At 38.1% G+C, this 21,627-nt stretch overlaps 1 protein-coding gene across 1 annotated transcript in view; it reads left to right on the top strand.

The window, feature by feature from the left end:
• DLGAP2 (DLG associated protein 2) overlaps window positions 1-21,627 on the top strand; it is a 265,272-nt gene that overhangs the window by 43,579 nt on the left and 200,066 nt on the right. The window lies entirely within an intron of this gene.

Raw genomic sequence — 21,627 nt, forward strand, 5'->3', positions numbered from 1 at the left:
ACAAGTGCTTTTACACTGCTTCTTGCAGTTTCCATCAGGGGGATTTCCTGGCATATACTTCTGATGAATGCCACTGTAGAAGCATACAGTGACACCCATCAACTGAAGGCTCCCATTTAAAAAATATATACCCCACCATATACATTTTTTACTGCGTGCCTTCCTTTGTACTGTGACGGTACAGCAAGCTATTCCATACAGCAGGAAAAAAGACATACTCATGTATACCAGCCGGACATAGCTTAAGGATGCTCTTTTGGCCTTCATCAGATGAATAGGGGCCTTTGGATACATTTGACATATATGTCAAGATGTTTCTTTTTGCAGTATGGCAATTAAGATTGTGCAGAAATTTACAGGGATCATAAGTAACTAAGTAGCAATGTGTAATGTATCATATCAATATTGTGTTGCCATATAGTACATGCTTTATATTGATCTTTTTGTAAAATATCTATCTATCATCTATCCCATATCTATCTATATCATATCTTTCTATCTATCTCATATCTATCATCTATCTCTCTATCTCATATCTATCTATTATCTATCTGTCTGTCTGTCTATCTATCTAATATCTATCTGTCTCATATCTGTCTCGTAACTATCTATCTATCTCATATCTATCATCTTTCTCTCTATCTCATATCTATCTCATATCTATCTATCTATCTATCTATCTATCTATCTATCTATCTCATCTCTATCTATCTATCTCATCTATCTATCTCATATCTATCTCCTATCTATCTATCTATCTATCTATCTATCTATCTCATATCTATCTATCCATCTACCTATCTATCTATCTATCTCTCTATCATCTATCTATCTATCTATCTATCTCACATCTATCTATCTTCTAATTATCTATCTATCTATCTCACATCTATCTATCTATCTATCTATCTATCTATCTATCTATCTATCTATCTATCTATCTATCTATCTATCTATCTCATATCTATCTATCTCATATCTATCTATCTATCTCATATCTATCTATCTCATATCTATCTATCTATCTCATATCTATCTATCTCCTAATTATCTATCTATCTCATATCTATCTAGTAGCCTTGAATACTAAAGTTTTCTGCCTTTCCGATGAATGATTTAATGTACATTTATGTGACTACTACTGGCAATAAACTGTTACTAAATATGGATTACATAATAAACCAAGTATGTTCCAGTACCCCACGTGTACCAATGTGCCCATAACAAATGTATGCACAATATACTATTTATAGCAGCTGTGTAGACAATGAAAACAATGCAGAGCATCTATAAAATATCAGCTCCAAGGCCTGAAAGTGAAGGAAACAGATTTCTATGCTATAGCTCTGTTGTTATAGTAACCGTAGAATGTCATAAACCAGCTTTTATAACCAGTAATTTTTAATAGTAAACATAAAAATATTACCTAAAAGGTTACGTTTAAGAAATAAAAATCTTGAAAATAACGTGAACAAAAATGTTTTATTTCATAGGTCACTTATAATTATGTTTCCCTGGAAAGTCTATATAAATACATGAGACCTCTAATTAAATCTGTGGACTAATTAGACAGATCTCTGGATTAAGGTGCTTTTAGACGGAACGATTATTGTTCAAAAAATCGTTCAAAGCAAGCAAAGGTGATCGCTAATCATTCAGTCTAGAAGTGAACCAATGACCGAACGATAATCGTTCACTTTTTGTTTGTCATTCTTTTAACCCTTTCCAATCCAATTTGTATCCTGGTTTTCCTAGGGGGCTTACTCTTTTTCTGCCGTTATACAATGGCGCTATCCGCTGCCTAAAGCCAGTACTGCATGAGGTGACATGTTGGATAGGCTCTGACAGCAGAGAGGCTGGCAATATACAGTAAGAGAACCCCGACAGATGTCTTCCAACATCGGAGCTGTACAGCCTTAAATCATAATGTCTTTAGACGTCAGACAGTGGATTGGAAAGGGTTAATGCACAGATAAAAATCATCATTGGCTCATTCACTTATCTTTAAGTTTAAATAGCGCTTGTTCCATCGCTTATACAGCAAATGTGAAAGACTGAACGATTTTTGTTTGAATGAGCCGGCAATGTATCTGCCTGCACACACAGACTGCATGATCAGCAATGACGTCATTCGCTCATTCGCTCACTGAAACAAATCGACTTGTCTAAAAGGACCCTTAGATGGTTGCTTTGTCTTACTTATACAAGTATTTCAATGACTGACAGTTTCTATACAAGCACATTTCATAGATTTAGCATTAACATTTTGTCTGTTTTTTAATGAAAATTATGGTTAGAAAACATATTTCAAAGATTCCTGTTAACGGGCTCTTCATTATCTTATCTATAGCAGCAAGACCATGCTACTGTATATCAATCTACCTATCTATATGCTTGGTTAGATGTAAAATCAACAAGCGGACAGATATTGTATATGTTAGTCGCTTTCTTTTCTGAAAGGGATGTTGTTATGAAGATGTTGCATATTTGAACTTGTAGGGTTCTGCATGTCTAATGACTTAGATTAGTTTAAGTAAGGTATTGTAGTTGTGAAACTTAACAAGAGGTGTATTGTTTTACAGAATGAAGTTATTATTAAGTGAATATAGTGAATGAGAACAACTGAACGATTTCTCGTTTGAATGAGCCAACGCTGTATCTTCCTGTATAAACAGGCTGCCCAAGAGAACGAGCGAACTTTGACATTGTTCACTCATTCAAACGATATATCGTTTGGTGTAAACGGACTCTACGATTGATTTTTAGAGTGAACTGACAGATGAATAGTAGGGCTGAACTCACACAGAACATGTTTTGTAGATTAAGGGCATCACTTGTGAATGCTGGCACTGCAGGACTTCCTTACAACTATAGGAATAAGTGCAGTAATGCCTTATAAGAAAAAGATCTTCAAACTTGTAAAAAGTTTATGTAATGATAAATATGTAGTCAAATCAGTAACATTTGCCTTTCCATGGCAAACCACCCAGGTTAGCATACACACGGCACACCACCACAACGTTTCTTCATTCTAAATATTGCAATCCTGAAAAATATCTGTAGGTGTAATAAAAACACATCTGATGATTCTAAACTCACACATAAGACAGTTTCTATTCATGTAAGAATATAAATGTACAAAACTTAGAGACTCTCAACATTCACTTACTAATGTTTGAGCTCCTCCATTCTAACCATAGTAAGAAAGTAGACTGTACATACAAGGGGTGGACAAATATATGGAAACATCGTATGAACTGCATGAGATTTTAATCATTAGCACTGAGCTGCCCTTTGTCTCCTGCTTGGTTGAGCTTTCCTGTCAAATTTGTGTTTACTTCACCTCTTGCCCTGCTCTGGGTGGTTTTAGGAGCCAGCTGGTAACAGCAGCCGAGTGGCTCAAACCCCTGACCAATGGAACCTTGTTGCTCAGGCAGATGTTCACTTCTGCCTGGCCGCATCTGTGTCATATTACCTGCACTTAAATCGGTCACTACATGTCTTATAGAAATATGATTTAGAATCTCATATAATTAAGGCATGTATTTCGTATGGTGTTTCCCTATTTTTGCTGACCCCCTGTAGTTCTTAATAATAATTGTCTCTGTATATTAACCCCTCTTTCAAATTAAGAGGGCACAATAACTTGAACATCAACTTTATGGTTTCTAGCAAACAGCTGATATTGCCAGAGTAAATTTCAGCTGGCCACAAAATTGGGACCATGTAACACAGATTTGTCCACTGTTACCTTTCAACAAATTTGTGGAGGGACTTCAGTTCCTGGCTATACAAATTTTGTCCATTACTATGCAGACACTTATAGTTTAGCATAAACAAGAGAAAAGCACAAAAAAGTGTTTTACAAATCTTCTTAGTCATCATGACACCCATCTTGGGATATCTGTTGCCAATAGGAAAGTTAACCCTTAAGGCTCAGGCTGTGTACCTAAAGGACCAGACCAGACACTTTTTAGGGATTGGGACCACCCGTGTGGTAGTTTTACTGCCCTATTTTTTTTTTTCACTCAGCTACCAAAATTATTTTTGCTGCATTTTTTTCCATGACATATGGGGGGATTTTTTTATATCCTTTTGCACTGACTTTTCCCCCGTTTTTAGCTTTATTGGTGTAATAGGTTGTTTTTTTTAATTCGTAAATTTGCGCCAAAATAAAGTATTGGAATGTGTTCCTCATTTTGTTTCTGATGTTTTGATATATAATTTGTATAGTCTTGGATTGGAGTGCGCATACAGTAATGGTTTTGGTTGGGGTAGGCTTTAGGTCATTTTGTTTTCTATTTATATATTTTTATTTTATTCAGTAATCTTTTTCTAAATTTATTTTTGTAACAGATTTTTTATCATCTATGTCTTCTGTGATGTCCTATTAGACCTTTGGGGGTCATTCACATTGTTTGCTTTCTTTTTTTTTATTTCATACTTTTCTACTGTAGCTGGGGCATCCATAGGAGCCCCAGTTACAGGGAAACATTTCCCTGTAGTGACAATAGTCACTGGCATAGCTGACCAGGGTCTGCTAGGACCCTGTGGCTCTGCTGTGCCAGGGAATCATGGAGGTCACGTGTTCGTCGGTGTTGCATAGTAGAAGAAACACTTCCACTTTCACTTCTTAGTACATAGCGCTCATTAAGAGGGGAACGAGATGGCAAAAGAGGTTAAAAACAGCTTCTCCCTTCTCCTCCGGGTTCTCAGTTGATACTAACAGCCGAAGACATGACCTGCTCCTGCTTGATTACAGGAGCAGAGGCTTTAATCTCGCGCCATATTTTTAAACAGATTTTTGAGCGCTGCCTGTTCTATTTTCGGCGTTTCAGCATTTGTAAATGTGATGCATGGCCCATTGAAGTCAATGGGGAGCATTTTCAGCTCTGTCAAAAATGTGGTAGAACACTTTGCACAAAATTTTACCACGTTTTTGAACACAGCACTCTATGCCACCAGGAGTGAAAGTTAAATTGTTGATGTCATCGGCTTCCTTAAGCCCAGTAACAATGCAGGCAAACGCTCACACTAAACGCTGTACAAAGCAGCTCCGATTTAGTAAAAAAGCTGATTTTACAAACGCTGCATTTTTACTAATGGCTATGTGAAAGTGTCCTTAGCAGGGCATATTAAAAGGGTGTATTTCACGAGACAACCCCTTTAACACCTTTTGCCCCCCTTGCCACGACTATATGGTGGATGGTGAATAGAGCAGGTTCAGAAGCTGAGCCTGCTCTAAATCCAGCAGATGCCAGATGTTTTTGACAACTGACGGTCATCTACAATGACAGTGATTAGTTAGCTCTTTTCACTGCTGTTAACTGTTTAGATGCCACACATCCAAGCAACCAGCTGGAGGAGGACTGTGATTCGCTACTCCACCAGGCCCCACCCAACACAACTGTGGAGTGCTAATGGGTTCACGTGGCAGCCCAAAGCCTAGCAAAGGTTTCCAGGGCAGCCATGTTTTGTACTCTATTAACCCATTCCCGCTGCAGGGCGTAAGTTTACGTCCTGGGAGCGGGGTACTTCCCGCAACAGGGCGTAAACTTACGTCCTGGAGATAGCGCGGGATCACCTATGATCCAGCGCTATCCCGCAGCGGGAGCCGGCAGTCAGTCACAGCCGGCGTCTCGCTGCAGCAGCGGGGGGACATCGGAGATGCGCCCGCCACTTTTAACCCCTTCCCTGCCGCGATCTAAGTAGATCGCGGCAGGGGAAGAGTTCACAGCGGGAGCGCGGCTCCCTCTGTGTCTCCGGCCGGAACTCGCGATGTCATCGCGAGAGCCCGGCCTGTCACCATGGCAACAGCACGCCAGACACTGGCGTCCTGTATTGCCTATGCCTGAGATCGCTGTATGAGCGATAAGGCATGGGAGAGCAGTAGCTCTGCCATGCCTTATGACAGCGATCATCAGGGCAGTGATTAAAGTCCCTCAGAGGGACACAAACAGTGTAAAAAAAAGAAAGATTTAAAAAATGAATAAAAAAAAGAGTAAAAAAAACATTTTTTATGCTTTTTCTCAGATTAGCATAAAAAAAGGTAAAAAAAAAATAAAACCCCACATATTTGGTATTGTCGCGTCCGTAACGATGCGTACAATAAGTTGCACATGCTTTTGACTGTGCACCGAAAAAAACGCTAAAAAAAAAGCTAAAAAACTGAGGCAAAATGCTCATTTTTAGCATTTTGCCTCACTAAAAACGCAATAAAAGTGATCAAAAAAGTCGTATGTACGATAAAATGGTACCAATAAAATCTACAGCTCGTCTCGCAAAAAATAAGCCCTCATAGAGCTCTGTACATCAAAAAATAAAAAAGTTACGTGACTTTGAATGCAGCAATTTAGAATAGAAAAAAGATTTCCAAAAAAAAGGGTTTTTATTGCAGAAAAGTGGGAAAACCTAAAAAAAAGTTAGAATTTTGGTATCGTTGTAACCGTACCGGTCTGCAGAAAAAATGGAAAGTCTCATTTATGCTGCATGATTAACGGTGTAAAAAAAAAAATAAAAATCTATGGCAGAATTGATGCGTTTTCTCTCTCTGCTATCATTAAAAAAAAATAAAAAATTTTACAATATAGTCTATGGACCCAAAATTGGCATCGATAAAAACTACAGTTCGCCACGCAAAAAACAAGCCCTTATACAGCCGCGTCCACGGAAAAATAAAAAAGTTATGGCTTTTGAAAAATGGAGATGGAAAAATACCAAAAAATCGCTTGGTCCTCAACGCCAAAATAGGCCATGTCATGAAGGGGTTAAACTCTGCCTCTGGCAGGTCTTACATGACTATTAGAAAAAAAAAAAACCATAAACTGCAATAGTGAAGTATGGCTGAATATTATAGAAGCAATCAAACTTTTGCAAGTTCAAGTAGGGACTAAAACAATGAGTAAAAATAAGTTAAATAAGATTTTTAAAAATATTAAAAAACTAAAAAATATATATTTAAGTTTAAAAAAAAAACCTAATTTCACACCTCTTATATAAAATAAGTGTAATAATTAGTTTTTCTGTGTCCGTAAAAGTCTGAACTATTTTAAAAATAATTATTTATCCCACTTGGTGAATGGTGTTGGAAAAAAAAACATAACGCCATAAGGGCGCCCACCCACTGGCGGTTTTTTTTCCCTGCGAAATTCGCAGCATTTTTTTTCTGCAGGGGTCTATGGGACTTGTAATGTTAAAATCGCGATCGCGCAAAATCGCAATTTACCGTGATTCGCGGTAAATTGCGATTTTGCGCGATCGCGATTTTAACATTACAAGTCCCATAGACCCTTGCAGAAAAAAAAATGCTGCGAATTTCGCAGGGAAAAAAAAACGCCAGTGGGTGGGCGCCCTAATGCATAATGCAATTTTTCGGGCAACCTGCTGAAAAAGCTAATCAAAAAGTTGTATGTATCTCAAAATGATACCAATAAAAGCTATAAGTTGGTCTGTAAAAGCAAGCTCTCACAAAGCCCCATCAATAGAATAATAAAAATAATAATATGGTGGCAGAAAGCATTTTTTAAAGTTTTTATTTTTAAAAAATAATTAACTGGAAAAAAATGTCAAAATTTAATATCACCACTTTTGTTCTGACCCTCCGAATAAAGCCAACATGTAATTGCTGCACATATGCTGATGCAAATGAGGCTTAGTAAGGGGGAGCCTGGAGGGTTCCTTTAATACAGTGCTGATATTTATTTTGTGTCCCATAAATACAATGTAGCAAGAAATAATTGTGTTTTTTCTGCATATACTGCAAATAGATCAGTACATTTTTAAACATTATGGCAAAATAGCCTTTAAAAAAAAACCTACTCACATACATCTACAAAGAGAATTGATATGTAAGGTAATAAAAAAATATTACTGTTGTACAATCCATATTCCTTTTTTTTACTCAGATCACATAGCTAGACAATCATATTTTAAGTAGACCCCCATATTTCATTTTTTATTAAGACTTTTTAAACATACTTTTAGGCTAAGTTTAATTTATTAGCTGGGTGCTATAGCCGGCGTTTGTGTATTTTTGATTTATAAAGGATCTCTAGGCTACAGTAAGATGAACAGATGGCTGTAATTATCATGAACAGGTTCATCCATTGCTGACTTTAGATCTCTCATCTCAGCAGATCTTTCTTGAGGGCATCGAAAGTAACTTTAACTTGCCATGAAAGCTACGTAAATAGAATTTATGAACGCATATTGTCAACCTGTGTTTCATGAAATTACAAAACAGCCGTTAATTCCATGCTGTAAAGAGCTAGAATGAAATTTGCAGATAATTTAAAGACTATAAAAATGAACATAACTCTAGAGACTTAAAGTGAGCAGTTAGGTTACAGCATACTGGCATACTGAGAATCATAGCCGGCATGATGCCATGGAGAAAATTAGTTACACACAACAATGCACTGTATATTTATAACATAAGGTTTGCCAGTGGCTCTCTGTAAATTACCATTTGCTTTCTTTTTATTCCAGCCTGGTTACTTTTAATTGATTCCAATTTCCTTCCTCTAACATCTGCATGTTCAAAAAGTGTTAACAGAAAATAAAACTGTTAATCAATAAGCAAAAAAGAGGAAGCTCATAGTTACATGGCTACAGTACATGTATATTTGTCTCACCTTAGAAGTGTCTTTTTTATTGTTTATAGGTTATCTTTCGACTAACAGCAGCTTATTTTAGCATCCTACTTTCTTAAAGCATAGCAATTTTTTTATTTTTTTCCAGCATAAATCAATGAAATGTAAAGATATAAAACACTATATGTTTTTTAGGGGGATGTGAAATCTTCTTCACCTTCAGCCTGTAGTTCCCCATTTCCTGGCTGAAGGTTCCCTGTAAATGTTCGGCATTCCCCACATTTACCGAAAGCATGGAAACAGAGAGTGAGGCTATGTGGGATTAACCCAAATCCCTGCTCTGTCTCTCCCTGCTGTGGGTTAATCCCCCATAGCCCCACTCTTTCTCTCCCTGCTCTGGGGATCACTGAGGGATATGCCAATAGTGCAGAGAAAGTGGGTGGGGCTAGAGAGAGGAAGCAGGGCTATAGGGCTTCTCACAGGGAATCCCCATAGCAAAAAGGGGTGTGGGGCTAGAGGGTGGATCCCTCTTGCCCTGCCCTCTCCTCCTATGCTCTTGGGGAAGCCCCCCTCTCTCTCCCCACTATAGGGAAATCCCTTGGGGAGAGAGGTGAAAGGAGTACTCTACTGCCCCCCTGCTGCTGGGGAATTGCCCAGTAGCGGGGCTGGAGGAAAACCTCACTGCTTACAGCGGGACTTTTAAAATGTTCTTGCTGTAAATTCCTGTTAGTCCCTGCAGGGATTAAGGGAATCCTTGGGGCTTCCGCTCATCCCTGTGGGGACTAACAGGAGTTTACAGCAGGACATTTAAAATGTGCTTCTGGGCTTAAATATCAGTCAGGCTTAGCTTTCATATAATGCTGAAGACATCTAAATGTAGATGGCTACCATGTAATAATGCAACAGATATGAGATTGATTAGGGAAACTGTTCAATTCAAAACTTATCACACTTTATAATGATATATATTCTTTACATACGCATTTTTCCTACGCGGATGAGACTATTTTATCCCTGGAGTAGATTGCGGCAATTCCATACTTTATAGACAGGTTTAGTTACAGTACGTTACAGTGGCTATTCACCACATTGTATGGGGTTTAGAGAAAACTTTTTTTTTTCATCCAGGAACACTGACACTCTTGTCCACAGGCTAGGTTTGGTATTGCAGCTCAGCTCAATTGACCTGAATGCTGCAAAGGTGCAATGGCTGACATAGCCCATGTTCTCTTACCTTAACATACCCTTGGCCCTGGTAAATATTAGAGCAAAATCACTGAAGCAGGACGAACACCAGATGGTCAATTAGATTTGTCACTGTCACTTTGTCACTGTAGGAAAGTAAACTAAAACATAACTTTTATTTAATATTTATAAAACGGAACTTGACAAGCAAGTCTCGACGAAGACACACATGAAACATAAAAGAAATGCTCCTCAAGCGGTAATTCTGGAACTACTGTACAGAGGGGAATAACCGTATTCCAGGAGAAAAGAGTAAAGCTCTAAATTTAGTCCAGAGCTTTAAAAGAGTGGACCAGGAACGGTCCGATCAATCAGCAGCTTGCTACAGAGTTACGTGGTATAGCTGTAGCCGTTTATTTAAAGGGTCAACCTAACTATTACGTTCAAAATGGTTTCAGAACAACAACCACCTAAATAGTCCCCATCACCAACTATGGAAGGGGTTAGCCCGGTGATTGTGTTCAGAGAATAAGGAACTTCCCAAGTTACCCCAGCCTGATTAGTGCACAGGGATATAGATAAATCCCTTAAAAGCACACTCTGATAGAGACTGAAGGATAATTTCAGCGGAAAGAGAAGATCCAATCCTCTCAGAAATAGTCCACTGGATGTAAATAAATCCCTATATGGCACTATCTGATAGAAACTGAAAAGCCCTTTAGATGGAAAAGGTTTGTTCCTTTCAGAGCAAAAAACGGAATTACTAATCCATCAATAACCAAGAACAAATTCAGAACTTGGTTAATTCCACTCCAAATGAGGATGGAATAAATAATCCCTCAACAATATGGAGCAATTTTAGGACATCGCTTCAAAAAATTACGCGGTTCGACGCGTTTCTGCTACATTTAGTGTAGCGTCATCTGGAACCTAATTCCATAGCTGGACGTCAAGAATTCAATAGAAAAAATCCTCAACTGCTAAACAGATAGATAAGCTGTAGCGGAAGTTACAGGGTTAAGAGGAGAGATAGACGATACTAACACTCAGAAGGATTAAATATACCCAAGAGATTCCCCCCTAGAATAATGAGAACGAGAATGGTAGCATTTTTTCTATTGAATTCTTGACGTCCAGCTATGGAATTAGGTTCCTGATGACGCTACACTAAATGTAGCAGAAACGCGTTTAACCGCGTAGGTTTTTGAAGCGACGTCCTAAAATTGCTCCATATTGTTGAGGGATTATTTATTCCATCCTCGTTTGGAGTGGAATTAACCAAGTTCTGAATTTGTTCTTGGTTATTGATGGATTAGTAATTCCGTTTTTTGCTCTGAAAGGAACAAACCTTTTCCATCTAAAGGGCTTTTCAGTTTCTATCAGATAGTGCCATATAGGGATTTATTTACATCCAGTGGACTATTTCTGAGAGGATTGGATCTTCTCTTTCCGCTGAAATTACCCTTCAGTCTCTATCAGAGTGTGCTTTTAAGGGATTTATCTATATCCCTGTGCACTAATCAGGCTGGGGTAACTTGGGAAGTTCCTTATTCTCTGAACACAATCACCGGACTAACCCCTTCCATAGTTGGTGATGGGGACTATTTAGGTGGTTGTTGTTCTGAAACCATTTTGAACGTAATAGTTAGGTTTACCCTTTAAATAAACGGCTACAGCTATACCACGTAACTCTGTAGCAAGCTGCTGATTGATCGGACCGTTCCTGGTCCACTCTTTTAAAGCTCTGGACTAAATTTAGAGCTTTACTCTTTTCTCCTGGAATACGGTTATTCCCCTCTGTACAGTAGTTCCGGAATTACCGCTTGAGGAGCATTTCTTTTATGCTTCATGTGTGTCTTCGTCAAGACTTGCTTGCCAAGTTCCGCTTTATAAATATTAAATAAAAGTTATGTTTTAGTTTACGTTCCGAACCCTACAGTGACAAATCTGGTGAATATTAGCATTGATATTGTATATTTTACTCTTGTTAATAAAGGAGCCATAACTATGTTGAGGATATACAAGTGTTTATAATTATAATGCAAATTTCCTTTTTGATTTATTGGCTTCGTTTTGCACATACAGTATATCGAAAAGGGAATAGGGAGAGACGTCCCAGAAAACAGCATCTAACAAATATAATTTAATTCCTCGACAGCGCAACATAGAGATCAAATGGGAGGGAGGCAGTGGACTTTATCTGGACTTCCAAAAGGCAATTGTCACTGCACCATACAGGAATTTTAACAAAAATGGCTTTGAGGGATATATACTGAGATGGATAGAAAACTTTCTTGGCGGAAGAAGACCGAAGGTCAGTATAAAGAATGTCACTGCGAGTCACACATCCTACCTGTTCTTGTCAAGTCAAAGAAATCCAGTGTATAGAGATGAGTGAATGGTTTTACCTGATCTGATCCAGCCGGTTCATCACTTTACAGATTTATTGGTTCATAGAATAAAGTAGGTGAGATGATTTGCCAAAGACAAAATCAAGCAAAGCAATTCACTCATTTCTACCTTTGTTTATAACTTTACACTAAAGTCACATCAACTCTAACCAAAAACATTATATGTTAACATGAAGTTGTTTAATTTCATATAATCATGTACGGAGAGAACAAATTAAGACAAGGAAATTAAATAGTCCAGGAAATGCAATTACTATGGGACCCATATTCTGCAGAAGGCCACCATAAAGCACACCATTTATGTCTTTCTAGCAAAATTCATAAAAATAAGTCAATTTTTGGGGGTGGGTTGTAATCCACTACTAATTGTGAGCCAGGAAATTCATTAGCTCAGTCCCTTGCATGTATCTAACAGAGCTGCACAGGTTGCACTTATGAATTGTCCACTTCTATGCCTACTATTAGGATAAGTCCACATGCAATAGGAATTTTTTGACATAAATATACAACAAATATGTGGCAAAATTTGAATGTATTATAAGGGGATTTTGTCATGGATTTTAAATAGAATTTTCAGAGAATTTCAACCTTTGCATTGCAAAGGTCGATAATAAGGGCAACAATACAGAAAAAAATCAAGAAGAAAACAACTTCTCCCGGTGTCTCTGGGAGACCCACAGTTGTGGGGTCCTCTGCTACACCATAAGCCAGGAAAGTCTTCAATTATACCTCATAGCCATGGGGGGTACCAGATAAAGCTCAAGGATCCAGTTGGACTTGACAGAGTATGCACCAGATAAAAAAGGAAGTATACAGTACTGTGCAAAAGTTTTGGGCTGGTGTAGATACAATGCTCCAAAAGTAAGAATTCTTTTCTAAAATAAAAGGCGTCTGACTCCAAATTTATTCTGCAGCAGGACAACAACCTCAAACATACAGCCAATGTCATTAATAACTATCTTCAGTGTAAAGAAGAACTAGTGAGTCCTGGAAGTGATGATATGGCCCCCATAGACCCCTGATCATAACATCATCGAGTCTGGCTGGGATTACATGAAGAGACAGAAGGCTTTCAGCAAGCTTCCATCCACAGAAGATCAGATCTGTGGTTAGTTCTCCAAAGTTTTTGAAAGAAAACTCCCTGCTGAGTTTCTTCAAAAAGTACTTACAAGTCTACCTAGAAAAATTGATGTTGTTTTGAAGGCAAAGGGTCGTCACACTATATATTGATTTGATTTACATTTCTTTTTTGTTACTTGACCAAAACACTATTATCACTTCTATTTTTTACAGCATTCTCACTTCGCAGCATTTTTTCCACATCTGCCTTAAACATTTACACAGCACTGTATATGTACACTAGCACCTAGAGGAGTGCAACCCAGACAAGAAGTGATACAAAAATCCAAAAAAGTGTAGAATATTACTTACTCTACAGAGGGACAGGGTATATACACACTGAAATCTTTTCCCTGACCCCGTGTGACTAGAGCGTAATCTCACATAGTCAGGTGAAATTTACCTGCCTGATTAAGGAGGCAATGTTGGATTTCAGAAACACAGTCTATATCATTGGTAACTGTATCCTAGCTTGAATACATGTGGATGGTGCAGCTGATCATTGAAGTCTGTTTGATTGAGACTACATAATATTGATGTGCAGGCACACTTGGCCCTGGAGGGGGGGTATTCAGTATTGGTCTCTGCCCACACTTTATGGAGTGAGTAGTATTCTCCACTTTTTCGGCTTTTTCATCTCTTTTCTGGGTTGCATTTCTTTGACTGCTGGTATGAATATATCTTTCTTTTTCCCTTTTATTTGGTCATATGCAAGTCCATAACACTGATTATGTCTTTTAGAATAAATCTGTATTTAGTATAACATGAAGCTGTGAAATGTAGCACACTACAGGTTAGTTCTGAGTGCATATACATTTTATATCTATAGCATAAGGTGTTTCCTAATCACACTTGTCTCTCCAGCTTTAGTAGATAGCATCATGTTCCCAGGGATGTCATAGCAATGCTAGAACTTGGTGCTAGGATCAGTGTGGCTCAACATCACCTATATCTTGGTTGGCACACAACCCACAAAAGATGGAGGAGTTCTGACATAGGATGTTATGCCTGTAAATTCTTCAATTTAGATAGTAATGGTACTCACACATTTCCATAATCATAATCTGTTATGTCAAGAAGAGTATGAACACTAGAAAACTTGTATGTTCTGTAATGGAGATGACGTTATCAATAGAAATCTTTCCAAAATGCAACCCCATAAGGCTTCATTCATACCATGGCTTACACATCGGAAAAATCTCTTGACATACACACTGATCTACTCATAAACGTAAATGGCCCAATGTATGATAAAGGGGATACATCAGGATCTAGCGATACATTAGGATTTGGTGATTGATCACTGGTGGCTTCATATCCTGGGCATGTGATGGTCTGCTGGTCACTAGTAGACCTGCATTTAGCAAAGAGGTTATCCTGATGGGACAGACCCTTTAAGTACAAAGTGTTTTTACTTCCGGTAAGGATATGTTATAGCAATTCATCATTTACACTATCAGATTGTTAAATATTTGTAAATGTTTAATGGACATTGGCCAAAGAGTAGAGAACATTGTCATGATAAATCCCCTTACTTTGAGGTTACTCTTCAATGTGGTAGGGTGCGCTGGCTGCCACGTCTCAATCTACTCAACAAGGTCTGTACATCATTTTTTTTTATGTCATACTGCAAGGTAATCTTTCTTGATCTAAACAACAGGGGATGTACTCAGAGCTGAATGTGGGCTCATTACAGTTTATGCTCCAAACAAATATTAGTGCTGAAGAGCCTCCAATTCCCTTTGTGAGGATTTCCAGATAATTTGCCTGCTTTCCAATGCACAATGTCATCAGCTCAGTTAATAGAAATGGAATGGACAGGTATTTTGTCTATTTCTTTTAACATTTCATTCTTACAATAACTAAGGGTTTAAGCAGCTTAGCAGAAGTAATTATGTTTCGATCTCCTAGGGAGTTTAGCTTAGTATGCTCTAGTCTTCTAGAACAAGTCTCATAGAGAGATGTCAAGACAGCGCACCAAAAATATATTATCAGTGATTGACGTATAATAAAACAATATGTTTTGTTGTATAAATAGACAAGTGGACGGGGAGATTCTTTCCTAGCTGGAATCCTGCAGCTTGTTTGCAGAATCAATTTCCTGTCTCTGTGACACGGACTCCTCAGACACTTTCACTAATGCTGGCAATTTGCTAGGCTTTGTATATGACAAAACAACTCTCTAGTTATAGTATATTATTAAGCTATGTGAATAGGGACATTTTTCAGAGTGCTAATTACTTTTTCAATTAGTTTGCTTTTACTTTTCATACCAAAAATAGTAATGGGGAAAAACACATGAAATTTACTGGTAAAATCATCTTTAAAGGGGTTGTCTGACCAATAAAACGTATCCCCTATCCTCAGGATAAATGATAACTATCTGATCAGTGGGGGTCTGACCACTGGGACCCACACCAGTCATGAAAATGGGGATCCCAATGGTTCCTGCATAAATAGAGTGATGGTCACACATGCGCCGCTGCTCTATGCATTTTAATGGGACTACTAGGGATAGCCAAGTTCAATTGCTCGACTACCTATGGCAGTCCTGCTTCGATGAATGGCAAGGCTGTGTGCATACTTGACCACTCTTCCATTTGGGAGCCTTTGAAACCCTTGTTCTCATGATCAATGGAGGTTGCAGTGTTCAGACCTCAATGATCAGCTGGTCACCCCTTGTCCTGTGGATATGGAATAACTTCTATTGGTGGGACCACCTCTTGAAGGGAAGTTGGGAGGTATTGAGATATGGCATCATATCTTAGCATTCCAAACCGAAACGGAAAGAGGGGGTATTTAATCAACATAGCCCTTGTCTCATGTCAATTACATTTGCAGGGTCTTTTTCCTACACTTTTGTAATGCATCAAGTTTGCATAGAAAGATAGAAGAATTATAACAATCTAACAACTTTTGTTACTCCCCATTTGGGATCTTCTATTAGCAAAAGCAAAGTGCAGTGGCCAGAAGACCTGTGTGGGCACCATTAACAGATGCCAATAGATTTAAGTAAGTGACCTGGCTCTGCGGGAGTAATACACTGAAACAGGTCTACCTCTAATACTGTAAATGTGGCGACTACCCTACTGCATGAGTTTGCATCATAAATTATTTGAATGTATTAAACAATTAAAGCATTCTATAATACCCTGTTTCCATGGTAGTCTTGAAAATAAATGGATGCCAGTTAGTGTCAGTAGTAGTGGTAATTAACCCCTTCATGACATGGCCTATTTTGGGTTTAAGGACGCAACAATTTTTGGCGAATTTTCATCTCCATTTTTCAAAGGCCATAACTTTTTTATTTTTCCGTCGACACGACCGTATAAGGGCTTGTTTTTTGCATGGCAAACTGTAGTTTTTATCGGTGATACTTTTGAGTACATAGACTATATTGTAAAACGTTTATTATTTTTTTATGCTAACAGGGAGAGGAAAATCCATCAATTCTGCCATAGATTTTTGGCGGTCTTCTTTTACAGCGTTAATTATGCAGCATAAATGACACAATACATTTTTTCTGCTGGTTGGTATGATTACAATGATACCAAAATTCTTATTTTTTTTAGATTTTTCCACTTTTCTGCAATAAAACCCTTTCTTGGAAATCTTTTTTTTCCCTTAATTGCTGCATTCAAAGTCCTGTAACTTTTTTATTTTTCTATGTACGGAGCTCTGTGGGAGCTTTTTTTGCACGACGAGCTGTAGTTTTTATTGGTAGCATTTTGGGGTACATACGGCTTTTTTGATCACTTTTATTGCGTTTTTTGGGAGGCAAAATGCTAAAAATTAGCATTTTGCCTGTTTTTTAGTGTTTATTTTTTGACTTGCAGGATTAAAGACATGTGCAATTTATAGTACACGTTGTTACGGACATGATGATACCATATATGTGGGATTTTAAATTTTTTTTTATGCTGATATGAGAAAAAGCACGTAAAAAATTTTTTGTTTTACATTTTTCTTTTTTGTACATTATTTTTATCTTTTTATTACACCATTTGTGTCCCTGCAAGGGACTTTCAGCATAGCACCGATGATCACTATGATAAGGCATTGCAGGATCATAGGCAGTGGTAATACAGGACACCTGTAGATGGCATCTTGTTACCATAGCAAGCTCCTGCTTATGATCTTGCGCTATGCCCAGTACGTAAGTTTACACCCTGTTGCGGGAGGGTTGTTTACCCTCGATAACATTAATCAAATGGAGGAGTTAGCCGCAAAATCCAAAAATATTATACAGTCTGGACGGCTTGGATCTTATACAGGAATTCCATTGAGCTGAAAGTGTGACTCCAAACGGGTGCCATACCTGCTTAAACTTAGTTAACCAACTCTATTCATAGAGATATAGTTTTCAGCTCTCGGCCGCGACGGATGATTCTTCACCACCCCCCACCCCCACCCCGCCGCCTTCCCCTACTATACCTAATCCCCATTTCCCTATTAGTTTGCTTATGTTCTAAAGCATCTATTACTCTTGAAGCCTGTACATCATCGCTGGCTCTCCCATCCATGGAGACTTGTCGTAGTGACTACCTGTCTTTTACACGGTTTCCTCGGTGGCAACCAGGCGTGAAGGGATGGGGGATGCCGGTGGTATTTTCTACTGTTAGGGCTGGCTTTATGATTATAAATGATTAGCAGACATGAAACAATGCTGTAATATGTTTGTTTATTAAAAAACTTAATAAAAATTATTTGAACAATAAAAACAATGTTTATTAGGAAACTGATTAAATGAATTTTTCTATCAAAACCACCCCTTTCCATGTGCCCTATTAGAGGATATGAAAGTCTAGACAGAACAGTGAGCCTATAAGGATTTTAGTTGCCTCATCATTAAGGGGTTTTGCCACTTACTACTGATGACCTGTCTTTAGGTTAGGTCGTTAATAGCAGATCTGCAGGGATCTGGCACTCAGATGATCCTCCGGCCCACTGGCATTGCAGCGGGGCCAGACGTCCACATCAGTGCTCAGGGTTGGAAATCTAATAGACGGCTTCGCTCACATTGATTTCAATAGGAATTTAGTCATCTATTACACTTCCGACCCAGGCCACTAAGCAGTGCATCCCTGCCCATCTACTACTGATGACTTATTCTGAGAATCAATGGGAAAACAACCCCATATGACATGAAATGACATAAAGGAGCATAAAGACCCAGACCTTTGATAAAGCCAGTGTGAAATGTACAAAAATACTTTGTGCGGTACCACTTTCTCACAATGATTTGTAGGTTTTGAGATATATATGACTTTAATTGCTTTTTATTCCTATTTTTGAGAAGCAAGATGAACAGAAAACTGCTATCTTGGAATTTTTTTTTTATGGAAATGACCATGCTGGATGAATAATGTAATATTTGATAGTATGGGTTGTTATGGATGTGGCAATATGAATTCTGTGAAGTTTTTTCTTCTTGTTAAGTTTTGAATATTTAAAGTATTGTGTAAAATGGAAAAAAAATTGTAAAAACATTTTGATCCTGCAGCGGGGTTAAATGGCGTAGATGAGTCATTAGATGAGCAAGTGCTCAGCTTCTTACTGCTTTTCTGGGAAATACAAAAGAGTTTAATATGTGACAATCATAAAGCAAATATGTTCACTGATTGATAATGGAGGGGTTGATAACATGAACAGGGGTATAGACAGGAGAATCGCAGCTTGTTTTCTGCTGCTTGCTTGTTCCCCACTGTCACTCTCTGCTCTGCACACAGACTGATGCGACAACTGTAAATTAAGTATTCCTGACCCCACTTCAAACGGATGTAGAAATGGCACCAAAAGCATACTAGGACTGGAGTTACAGCTGTTTGATGTAGAACAAGCTCTGTTCTTCCAAAACTGTTAAATCCTTTTTCCTGTAGAACTACCACATCTCAGGGTATTGTGTAGGAGGGGGGGGGGGGGGTTCATATAAGAGCTCCACTGGAGCTGGCACTGCTATGAAGTAATGTGAGTAGGGGAATTTCCTTGTGTATTGGGAATGTAGCTTGACTGTTACAGCACAAAGAGGCTGTATTATGGGTGGCTGTCTTATTGAGCAGTAGATCTGTATTAAGAAGTGCGATTGTATTTTGAGTACTAAAGCTGACACTGTTATGGGAAAGTTTTACCTGTGTCACAGGGCACTGTAACTGACACTGTTATGAGGGTACTATGGCTGAGTTGTGGAAGTAATATAACTGTCATTGTATAAGAACATGGAGGTTTTATATAGAAAATCCTCTGTGGCATGCTACATATATTTGTACTTTTTCATACTCAGAAATGTTAGAAGTCTGCTACAGTTCTACACTTATTGCTACTCCATGTATCATTTATCACTCACAGTAATAAGAGGCCCTTTTAACCTTCCCCTGAATATTCAATTGTATGAACATATGTTAATGTTGGTTCATATAGTTCATATAGATGTGTCATGTAGTTGGTCATGAGCTTAGACACTGTACTTTAAAGAATCTGTCATCTCCCATCTAAGTTATTTACTTGTCTAATATTTATAATGCACATTTTGTCCTTGAATATCCCAAATATACTGTATAAGTGGTACTGCCATTCTGACTGGGCAGGCTCTACAGAAGCGTCACTGGGTCGTCCAGCTTCTTCTCTAGTGCACTCCCTGTCAATACAGTCAAGTAAATAACACCAAAATCTGCAAACATTCTTATTTCAATACTTTCTTTAAATAGTAAAGGGTCACTCCTGTGATTTATTTTCACTAATTATGTAGCTATTCCCCCCAGTAATATGTAAATGAGCTAGAGTTACCTTGGTTTGTTTTTTCTCTCTATCTGAAACCTGCTATCTGTGTTGTGCTGTTACATGAATCCTCCCACAGAAACTGCATAGAGGAAGGCTTAGACACTCATGTCACACTTACTATTGATGATTACTCAGTTACTGATGATCATCACACAGCTCCTGTTACACAATGATAATAGAGGAGACCGCAGCAAATTCTCCTGACTGTATACTCATGGTCTGTACCTTATTTGGGTGAATATACAAGGTAATGATAATTAAATCGTCGCCCATCAGGCAGAAAATGGTATAGCCCCCTAGTTAATGCTCTGCTGATGCATCATGGGATTGATTGAAAGTAAAATTAAAAAATGTCACTCACAAGATGGTGTCTGATAAACGTCAAACAAGGGGCTGCACTGCTTGTAAGTGGCTGAAATAGACAGAGGAGACATCCAGAGTGTGACAGGCAATCAGGTGAAGGATAGGGCATAGAAAAAAAAGGTTTTCACTCAAGTGGCCCTTTAAGAAAGTAGCCTGTAATGTAAAAATACAAAGCATTATCCTTAACATTTTAAATAATATAAACTACAAGTAGTCACAGGTCCCTATTTAGTTAATACTTGTAACTTTAATTTGCTAATGATCTAACTCAGTGGTTCTCAACCTTTTTCAGCCCAGCACCCAATTTAGGTATTGGGATGGTGGCCAGCGCCCCCCTGGCCTTACTAGTTTAAACCCAGAGAAAGTTTACCTTGTTTTTTGCAAAGTTAAAAGTACAAATTAAAATACTGAATACTTTTTTTGAAAAGTTTGATAGTGTTTAACAGATTAGCATTAATTGGGAAAACATGTCTCTTAAAATTACCAAATAAGGATTTTAGTCAGCTAAATTTTAGCTGCCAAAATGTAAGTGCTAAATATTTAAAAACAAGTTAATTGTGGATACAAGAATAAATAGGTTTATTGCAAAAGATAATTTTTTGGGGGGAAGCAAGCAATAATACCGCCTTTAATTACCATGCGATAGAAACGTACAACGTATAAAGAAAATGCAAGATACACCTTAATCCTTAAAGGTCGGAAGACTAATTAAAATGCAAGAACAATGAAATTTGACTAATAATAATAATAATGTTTGCCACAATCAATCTGTGTTATTAATGGCTGCCTTGGGCCTGATGAGCGGTCACCAATTTCACAATGTCTGGTTCTATCTTTGTCAACTGCACTCTCAAGTCTGAACTGCACTGATGCCCCTCTCCACTAAGTACGTAGATGGAAAAGCTAACACGAGCAACTTAACTTCCTGCCACAGGATAGGAATTCTTCACTTTCACCCCAAAACATTCATAGCCACATTGTTGGAAAAGTGCTTCAGCTTCCTATTGTATTTCAAGTCGATCAACTGCTCTTGTAATCTGGGATGAAATTCTTCTGCGTCTTCTGAAGATGGATTGAGTACCCACATTGGTATTTCAAGGGTACATAGATGATGAAACCTAGTTTGCATGTCTTTGCTGGCTTGTTTGAGGTGTGAGCAAAAAATGTCTAAATCTGCATCT

Source organism: Eleutherodactylus coqui, chromosome 1 (assembly GCF_035609145.1).
Source record: "Eleutherodactylus coqui strain aEleCoq1 chromosome 1, aEleCoq1.hap1, whole genome shotgun sequence".
NCBI classification, from domain to species: Eukaryota; Metazoa; Chordata; class Amphibia; order Anura; family Eleutherodactylidae; genus Eleutherodactylus; species Eleutherodactylus coqui.